The sequence below is a fragment of the Sinocyclocheilus grahami genome, unplaced genomic scaffold, assembly GCF_001515645.1.
Source record: "Sinocyclocheilus grahami isolate Dianchi unplaced genomic scaffold, SAMN03320097.WGS_v1.1 scaffold261.1, whole genome shotgun sequence".
NCBI classification, from domain to species: Eukaryota; Metazoa; Chordata; class Actinopteri; order Cypriniformes; family Cyprinidae; genus Sinocyclocheilus; species Sinocyclocheilus grahami.
In genome coordinates this window covers 1,163,983-1,172,324 of record NW_015505440.1, presented here as the reverse complement: position 1 = coordinate 1,172,324, position 8,342 = coordinate 1,163,983, and positions in this window count along the sequence as shown.

Here is an 8,342-nt window from a genome sequence, read left to right as displayed (position 1 = left end):
TATGGTTAATTATTCATATTTCCCATGAGCTGATTCGCTACATAGAGATGTTGATTATATATAGAAACAATATAAACATGTATTGCAAAATATGCATGCAGATACATGGGTAGTTAGAGAGATTTGGAAAACTTTAGCAGATGCTAAAATGTTCTATGGTGCGACTTGTGACTTGCTTTGGTGTGAATCATGTGTAATGTAGTTTTTCACCGTTAATTTCGTCGCTGAACACAATTATCTTTAAAAAAATAATACATTCAAATAATGCCGGATGATGGCTTCGAAAAAAGCATATACCATAGATTACAACGTCATAACTCAGATCAAGTCTGTCTTCAGATGTTTAAAAGTTATTGTTCAAAATCAATTTCACTATGGAAATAAATGGGATTTTTAATTTAGTCAAATGAAATTGGCACTAATTTCGTATCTTACGAGTTACTAATCTAAAAGTAATCAAATAGTACTCAGAACACTTGACCTAATATGTGTAATCCAATAGATTACGTTACTAACCACACATTTTCGTCATGCCATTTGTAATCAGTAATGGACTACATAGGTTATACCCAGACAATCTGGCTGCTGAAGCCAAATTCTCATTTCCAGTCTTCTCTAACCACCATCCAAAAGGATACATTTACACGATGGCATTTACTTCCTGTTCTCAATGAACAGGTGTTATTGATCACCTGTCAGCTCTCTGACATTCAGTAAGTGTAAAGTGTGTGTGTGCGTGCGTGCGTGTGTGTGTGTGCATGTGTGAGGAGCTACAGTATTCTATCACATTATTTTGTTTACAAATAGTGCCGTAAGCGATTTCAGTAAGACTGTGCACGCTCTCAATGAAACCCCACCCTCCAAAGACATGACAGCCAGTGACATGACAATGTCAGCAGTGTCAAAGTGCAAAATGATGACAGGCAGAGAGCATCTGTTAAGGTCTGGTCACAGGAGAAATTAAGTCATTGCTATAGGAATCCACGCAATCGAAAGTTGATTCCTTTTCACTAATTTTGGAGTTGGTCATGTGAATTTGCTGCACCGATCAACAGCCCAGCTAACATGAAACTCCCACAGAACTTTGGCTAATGTTATAAACAAACATTCTTCCAGTAACACTAATAGAAAGCTCATTCAAAGTGATCTGGTCTTTTTAATTAGGTTGACATTAGCACAAAATGCTATTTATATATCATTCATGGAGAGCTTGAAAAGAGTCCGCACATTCAAACATTAAAGCATCACAAGCGAGATGAGAACATTATATGCATTTTACTGAATAAAACAAGGCAAACGTTTCGGTCACATGTTGACCATTTTCAATGCCAAGCTAACAGCCGTTAATTTAAGGAATCACATGATAATTGAAGAGATCACATGATCAATCAGGACACACACAGAGGGAAAAAAAAGCCACAATGTCTGTATATGTAGAGCAATGGATAATTTACATCAAATTAGAGAACAATGGTTGTCTGTTGGAGTTAACAAAAGTACTGTTCATAAAAAACAAGACAATTGAAGTTCTTCATTTAATCCCTTCGGATATGTACAGTCCATATAATAGATCCACTTAGCTTCACATTGTAACAGTCTTTTGTTAGAATCACCACCTCTTCTTGAACTGATCAATCTCTGAATACCTGTAAATCTCATATCACTAAGTTTATGGTCAGCATCCACAAAATGTCTGGCTACAGGAGAATGAATGTCCATCCTTCTAATAGAGCTCCTGTGCTTGTTGATATGGGTCTTTAATTAATTGACGATTATTCTTGCCAATATACTGTAGACCACATGGGCATGAAATAAGATAAATAACAAAAGACGATGAACAAGTGATAGTCTCTCTAATTTTGAATGTTTTCTGAGTGGTGGTGCTGAATATCATTCATGGAACATTTTTTTCTTAAATATTTAAGTTGGGCATTTGTCTAATATTTCTTTAAACATTTCTACTTGTTTCAGAGCATTCAGAGACTATTTAAAAATAATGTTTGCATAATGTTCACAAAGTTGTCAAACTGAGCATCCCTTGATGTTTTCTGTTACGTTGGTATAACCAAGAAATGTTTATAGAACATTTAAAAACTGGACATTTTGAATTCGGGGGGGGGGGGGGGGGGGGTATTAGCAAAACATTCAAAAACCCAAAGAGACCAAAATAGATCAATAACAATCAATATCTTTTAGCAGTGCATTTTTGTAGAATTACATTTCTCTCAAATTCCAAAACTATTATGATTCACAAAATGGATATTCTCATTAATTTTAAGTTTATCAATCCTTACCAGGTATTGTACCTTGAATTATTAAGCCAAATGTTGACTCACTCAAGGGAATTTACCTTACTTTATGTATAGTAGGCCTATTCCTCATTTGTTTCTGTCTAGTTTAACTACAGTATAAGCGTTGAAAATTATGCATAGTACAATGAAAACTGCACTTCACCTGTTTCTACATGTCCTATATGTGCAGGAGATGAGCTACATAAGGTATAAAAGTATAGATCAAGTGACATGCTAAAGCATTTCTAGAGATGTACAAAGGGTGCCTCAGACTTTCGTTAAACAAATATGTATGTGGATTTTGATTTGAGAGGACAACAGAGGATGGACTTTTTCACTAAAGGAAGCAATATTATGGATTATGGACTTGTATTTTGGCCAAAAGCTGAAATTATGTTGTTTATTTTTTTCTTACACTCATGCATTCATTCACTGCAGAGGATCCATTGGTGAGAAAGTGATGCAATCTACATTTCTCCAAATCTTTTCAAATGAAGAAACAAAGTCATCTACATCTTGGATGGCCTGAAGGTAAGTACATTTTCAGCAAATGTTCTTTTTTGAGTGAACTATTCCTTTAATTTACTCTTGTTGCGGCCCACACTTCATTTTTAAATTACTTAAAAGACTGATTAAACAATTTATTTCTTCTTGAAATATTGTCATGAATGTGTCTTATTTTTGATTCATATATTTATTTACAGTATCCTTTTGCTTGTAATTAATAATTAGACTGTTTACTTGCCTTCAGTAAGCTTGAGCATTTTTTTAACTTATATTAGTTTTAGTTTTTACTGTTGTTTTGAAATGACTATTTTTTTAAATATGATGGCAGCTTCTAGCTTCAAATGAAAATCATTTTTCTAACATCTTTGTGGACATTTTTTATGGGTCCAAAACCAACTTGGGTGGCCTGTCGTCAATTATTCCTTTCATAATGTAATTTATTAACTACAAATGCATCCAAAAGTAAAACAGTTGTGAGTTGGCCGTGTTATGGAAAGTACATGTATGGCTTTTATACACAGTGTGTGTCATTGTAAAGACTAGGTTTATCCCTCATAAAATTTACATCCAAGAAAAAATTAAAAATGCCATCTACCCTGTCTAAGATCTAACCTTTAGTCATATGAAAGGATTTTTATTTAATTTTTTTCATTTATAGAGAAACAATTTTTTTAATACAATAGGAGCTTATAATGTCTCTCACACATGTATTTATTAGTCTCAGGTTTTCTGTTTTTACGTCAATCTTTAGTTATCTTTAGTGTTGATTTTTGGCGAACTGCATGAAAACTAATTAGGATCAATTTGGCCTGGAGTACAAAAGTCATAACTCAACACAACAGGAGGGTTAATCAATCAAAATAATGTAGAATATCATACTGTAAGCTCTGTTCCAAAATCTAGTGAGCTGCCTCACAGTTAGCTGCCTTCTAAGGGAGCATCCTAACTGATACACTTCTGATGAACCTCATAAGTGACAGATCTGGAACGCTCTACATAGGAAGTAACTCTGCGGGCCACACAAATAGCACACCCCATGGGAGAGCCGACCCGCTATTGCTTTCATTACAATTTGACATTAGTATGTGTGATATGATAAGAATAAAAATGCTTAGCAGGCAGAAATGCTGGAGTAAAGTAATTAATTTTTGATTACACTGAGCTACAGTGTAATTTTTAGAAAAAAATAATGATTTTGCTTATTTGTCGTAAACATTTTTCTCATGTCGTCATCTAGGATTTATTTGCAGCATGCATGGACTAACACGCCAACCTTTTGGAACAACCTACTGTATGATGAAAAGAACCATACACTTTTTGACCTGAACCAGTAAGTATCCACCCACAGCACCTTAGCAACCACTTAGCATGCCCTAGAATCCACCCAGAATACCATAGCAACTTAGCAATGCTCTAGAAGCCACACAGAACCCCCTAGCAGCCAATTTGCAATGCCTTGGCAACCAACTACAGAACTGTAACATCAATTCACTGAGAAACAGAAAATGTACATTCTTCATAAAATGTAATAAAAATTCTAGTTTACTTGCACTATCATTTGGTAGGATTTATTTCTTTTTAATAAATTAATACTTTTATTCAGAAAGGATGCATTAAACTGTTCAAAAGTGACCGTAAAGCTATACGGTATAATGTTACAAGAGTTATATTTCAATTAATGCTTTCTAGTCTATTTAATCACTTTTTTCAGGATTCTTTGATGAATAGAATCATGATTCCACAAAAATATGAAGCAGCACAACTGTTTTCAACATTGATAATAATAAGACATGCTTCTTATGCAGCAAATCAGCATATTAGATTGATTTCTGAAGGATCATGTGACACTGAAACTGGAGTAATGACAGCTTTGTCATTTTAAATATAACAAAATAGGCATATATTCTTCTGTTAATTCCAGAGATAAGAGGAATCAGGGTGGCAAAGTGCTGAAGAATGGATTTAAGACTGTGGTTTGGCATCAAATGTGATCAGAAGAGTTGTGACAAACCAGGTATGATGCACTACAGCAACAAGCGGTAAATCTTGTCTCTTCCATCTTAATCTTGAGTTTTTTCTTAACCAGCAGCGACAAGCATTGTACGATGACATTTCAACATTATCTCATTAGTGTTCATAATGTGTTTCTAGCACACATACTTACAGTATCACTATAGAAGATGGCTTTTAAAACATAAATCGTTATACATATTTACAAATGTACAATTAAATCATGAAGATATGATCAAAATAAAGTCTGAAGTTGTACATACAGTATACAGAAAACGGTTTTGATTTAGAAGCTGCACTGTAAAAAAAGTTGTAAATAAAACAATGATTATCAGTGTATGGTTTGCAGAAAAAATAAACGATTTCAGTCTTTTTACTTCAACATTTTGTGTTTAATTCAAAGGGTTTCATTTATTTTTGTCATGATGTCCAGTAGGAGTGTCCACAAGCTCCTCTAGAGGGCACTCCATCCTGGACCGTTGCCATTGTTTCATGGACTCCATTTCCCATAACATCCCATGCCTAGGAACTGATTGCACTCACAGCTGACTCCATTCAGGAGGACTATAAAAGCACACTACTGAACGTTTAGCTTGTCTTGTTTCTGCCTTACCTCGTTCCTGCCTTGTTTTTGCCTTGCCTGTGTTTTTGACCTTGGACTGTTTCCTTGTTTTGTAATTGTTTGCTGCCTGCCCTGACCATTGCCTGTTTTTGGATTACTCTTTGTCTTGCCTTGGATACTAGTGATGGAAAAATGAAGCTTTGCGAAACACCCAGGCTTTCCCCTCAACTTTATCTAAAAAGGTTCATTACTCTAAGCTTTTCAAGACGGTGCACACTAATGACATCTTGTGGTCAAAAGGTGGAAAAAGCTGCCTTTGTGTCCCAGACGACCCACCCATTTTTGGACGGTTTCAGATAATAAATTAGTTTGTGCTATGAAAATTTATAAATAAGCTGTATAAAGCAAAGAAAATATGAAGTCTATATAAAGAAGTCTTCATGTCAGTCATTGTGTACACAATATGAATACATGAGTCTGTGAATAAATTTGCGGAAAATAGGCAAGGCTGTAGGCATAAATAGGCTATGATCAAAATAACCGAAGATTATCATAGAATGGTCAGTTAAAGTGTCTGAACCAGGAATTAATACAACACTACACATGCAAATATTTATTTGTATTATGATTTATTCTTTTTTCAAAGAAGTGAGTGACACCTGAAACTGCGCAAGTGGTTCGCGTTGTTTGAATCAGAATACGAAGCAGTCACGTGGTTGTGTGCGAAAACGAAGCTTCGGACGTCACAGATCACGTGGTTTTGGCAAAAGAATCAAGCTCCGGTACAGTGCTTCACTGTGAGATGTTTTGTTTTTTTAATACAAGCTTCGAAGCCTCGGTGTCGAACGTCACATCACTATTGGATACTATTGTTTGCTGGTGTTCGACCCTGCCTGTCTTGACCACGATCTGTACAATAAAGCTTTTGGATCTTGTCCCCATTGTCACTCCCAGTCCGTTACAATTTTGTAATTAATTGTGAAATTTAGTAGCAATTTCTGAGTGAAAATTGTTTCATCACCATTTTTTAGTGTGTGCATTTACATTTATTCATTTGTTCAAATTAACTTATAATTGCAGAACATCACAAGCAGTTTGTCATATTGTATGAATTGTTGTCTTAAAAATGCACATATGCACTTTTTCGCTTCTTAAGTCGTCAACATTTTTTATTAATTCTATATATTTTCTAAATGCATGTTAGATCTTATTGTGGACAGTTTATCTGTGCATTTTTCATTTTTTAAAACAAGCTTGACTTCGTAATGTATAATCAAAATGTCAAACTGGACCTTTCAGTGAAAATGACAGACTTCTCCAATGCTTACATCTCAAAATCCAATCAATGACCAATGCATAGAACCAAGTCCCTGCCCTATATTTATTCTTTTTTTTTTTTTTTTTTTTTTTTTTAATCTTTCTGTTTTCTTAATGCATGTTATTGATTTCATTGTGAATTATTCTTTTCATAACATTTCTTTGAGCTTGTAATTTGTTATCAATATGTCCTAACTCAATCTTCTGGTGAAAGGACAGACTTCTCTCTGGTGACATGCTGGGCTTTTTCAATCATTTAAACTCTGCCCCCTTCTTATATTTAACTGCAAGCATGCATTCAGATCTGCCTCCATCCAAACAATTACCAATGCATAGAACCAAGTCCCTGCCCTTTATTTTTTTTTTTTTTTTTTTTTTTTTTTTTTGATAATCCGTTGGATGTATGTCACAAGTCCTGAAGAAAAGATCTATCACTACATTTCATTGTGAGATAGGTACTGGGTGGAACAGTTTGGTAGCTTGTTTTTATTTTCCGCGCATTTCAATGCAGCCCACACTAAAATCTGATTGGTTTAAAATTGTGCTCCAAATAGACGTGTCTGTTGAACATGAAATGTTCTTTGCTTTCAGGGAGGACAAAATATTTACCTGACACCGGAGACACAGTTTAAGGCCAAATAAGATCATTACAAGATGTTATTGAACTGTCTAACAGTGTGCACGAAATAAACCTGAATACAGTAAATGAGACTCCTAAAGTAATAAAGGACCAATTAATTTGAGTTTTAATTTTAAGACCAGTGTCAGTTAATTACAGGCTTCCCATTAAACATGGTAAAAATAACCCAATATAATTTGGCATCTACAGGCCTGTCAGTTGTTTTGCCGCTTTGATTCATCATCTTCTTTTCAGGCTGACTTTTCAGGTCTGCTCAAAGCCGCCCTTAGCATTTAGGATGAGGATCAATCAACTTCCATTTATCCAGAAAGTGACAGGAAGTTCCTATTCATTTTCAGAAAACTGTTTGATCAGTGATCTCAGAAAACCTTCCACGCAGCACTTTGGTAAAACATGCCCTCCTCACCCTCGCTGTCTCTCCACACTCAAATTTCCCAGCTCGTTCATAATGCCTCATGATTCCTCTGTGTTTCTAGCACTGGTCTGAGCCTCTACAGGTGCATCTCAATAAATTACAATGTCATGGAAAAGTTCATTTATTTCAGTAATTCAACTCAAATTGTGAAAGTTGTGTATTAAATAAATTCAATGCACACAGACTGAAGTAGTTTAAGTCTTTGGTTCTTTTAATTGTGATGATTTTGGCTCACTTTTAACAAAAACCCACCAATTCACTATGTCAACAAATTAGAATATGGTGACATGCCAATCAGATAATCAACTCAAAACATCTGCAAAGGTTTCCTGAGCCTTCAAAATGGTCTCTCAGTGTGAAGAACTTTTGACGTTGCGGGAAAAGGTCTGCGTCACAAAAACAAAATTAAAACAAATGAATATTCAAAAAGTGAGTGACATTTTTGGAAGAGAATAAAATGTGAAATGTGTAACTTCTGCTCAAACAGATTTTCCTGAACACTCCCTCCATGACATTGTTCAGACAAACAGATAGGCCCGCCCCCAAACTCACACCATTGGTTGAGCCATCATATATATATATATATATATATATATATAT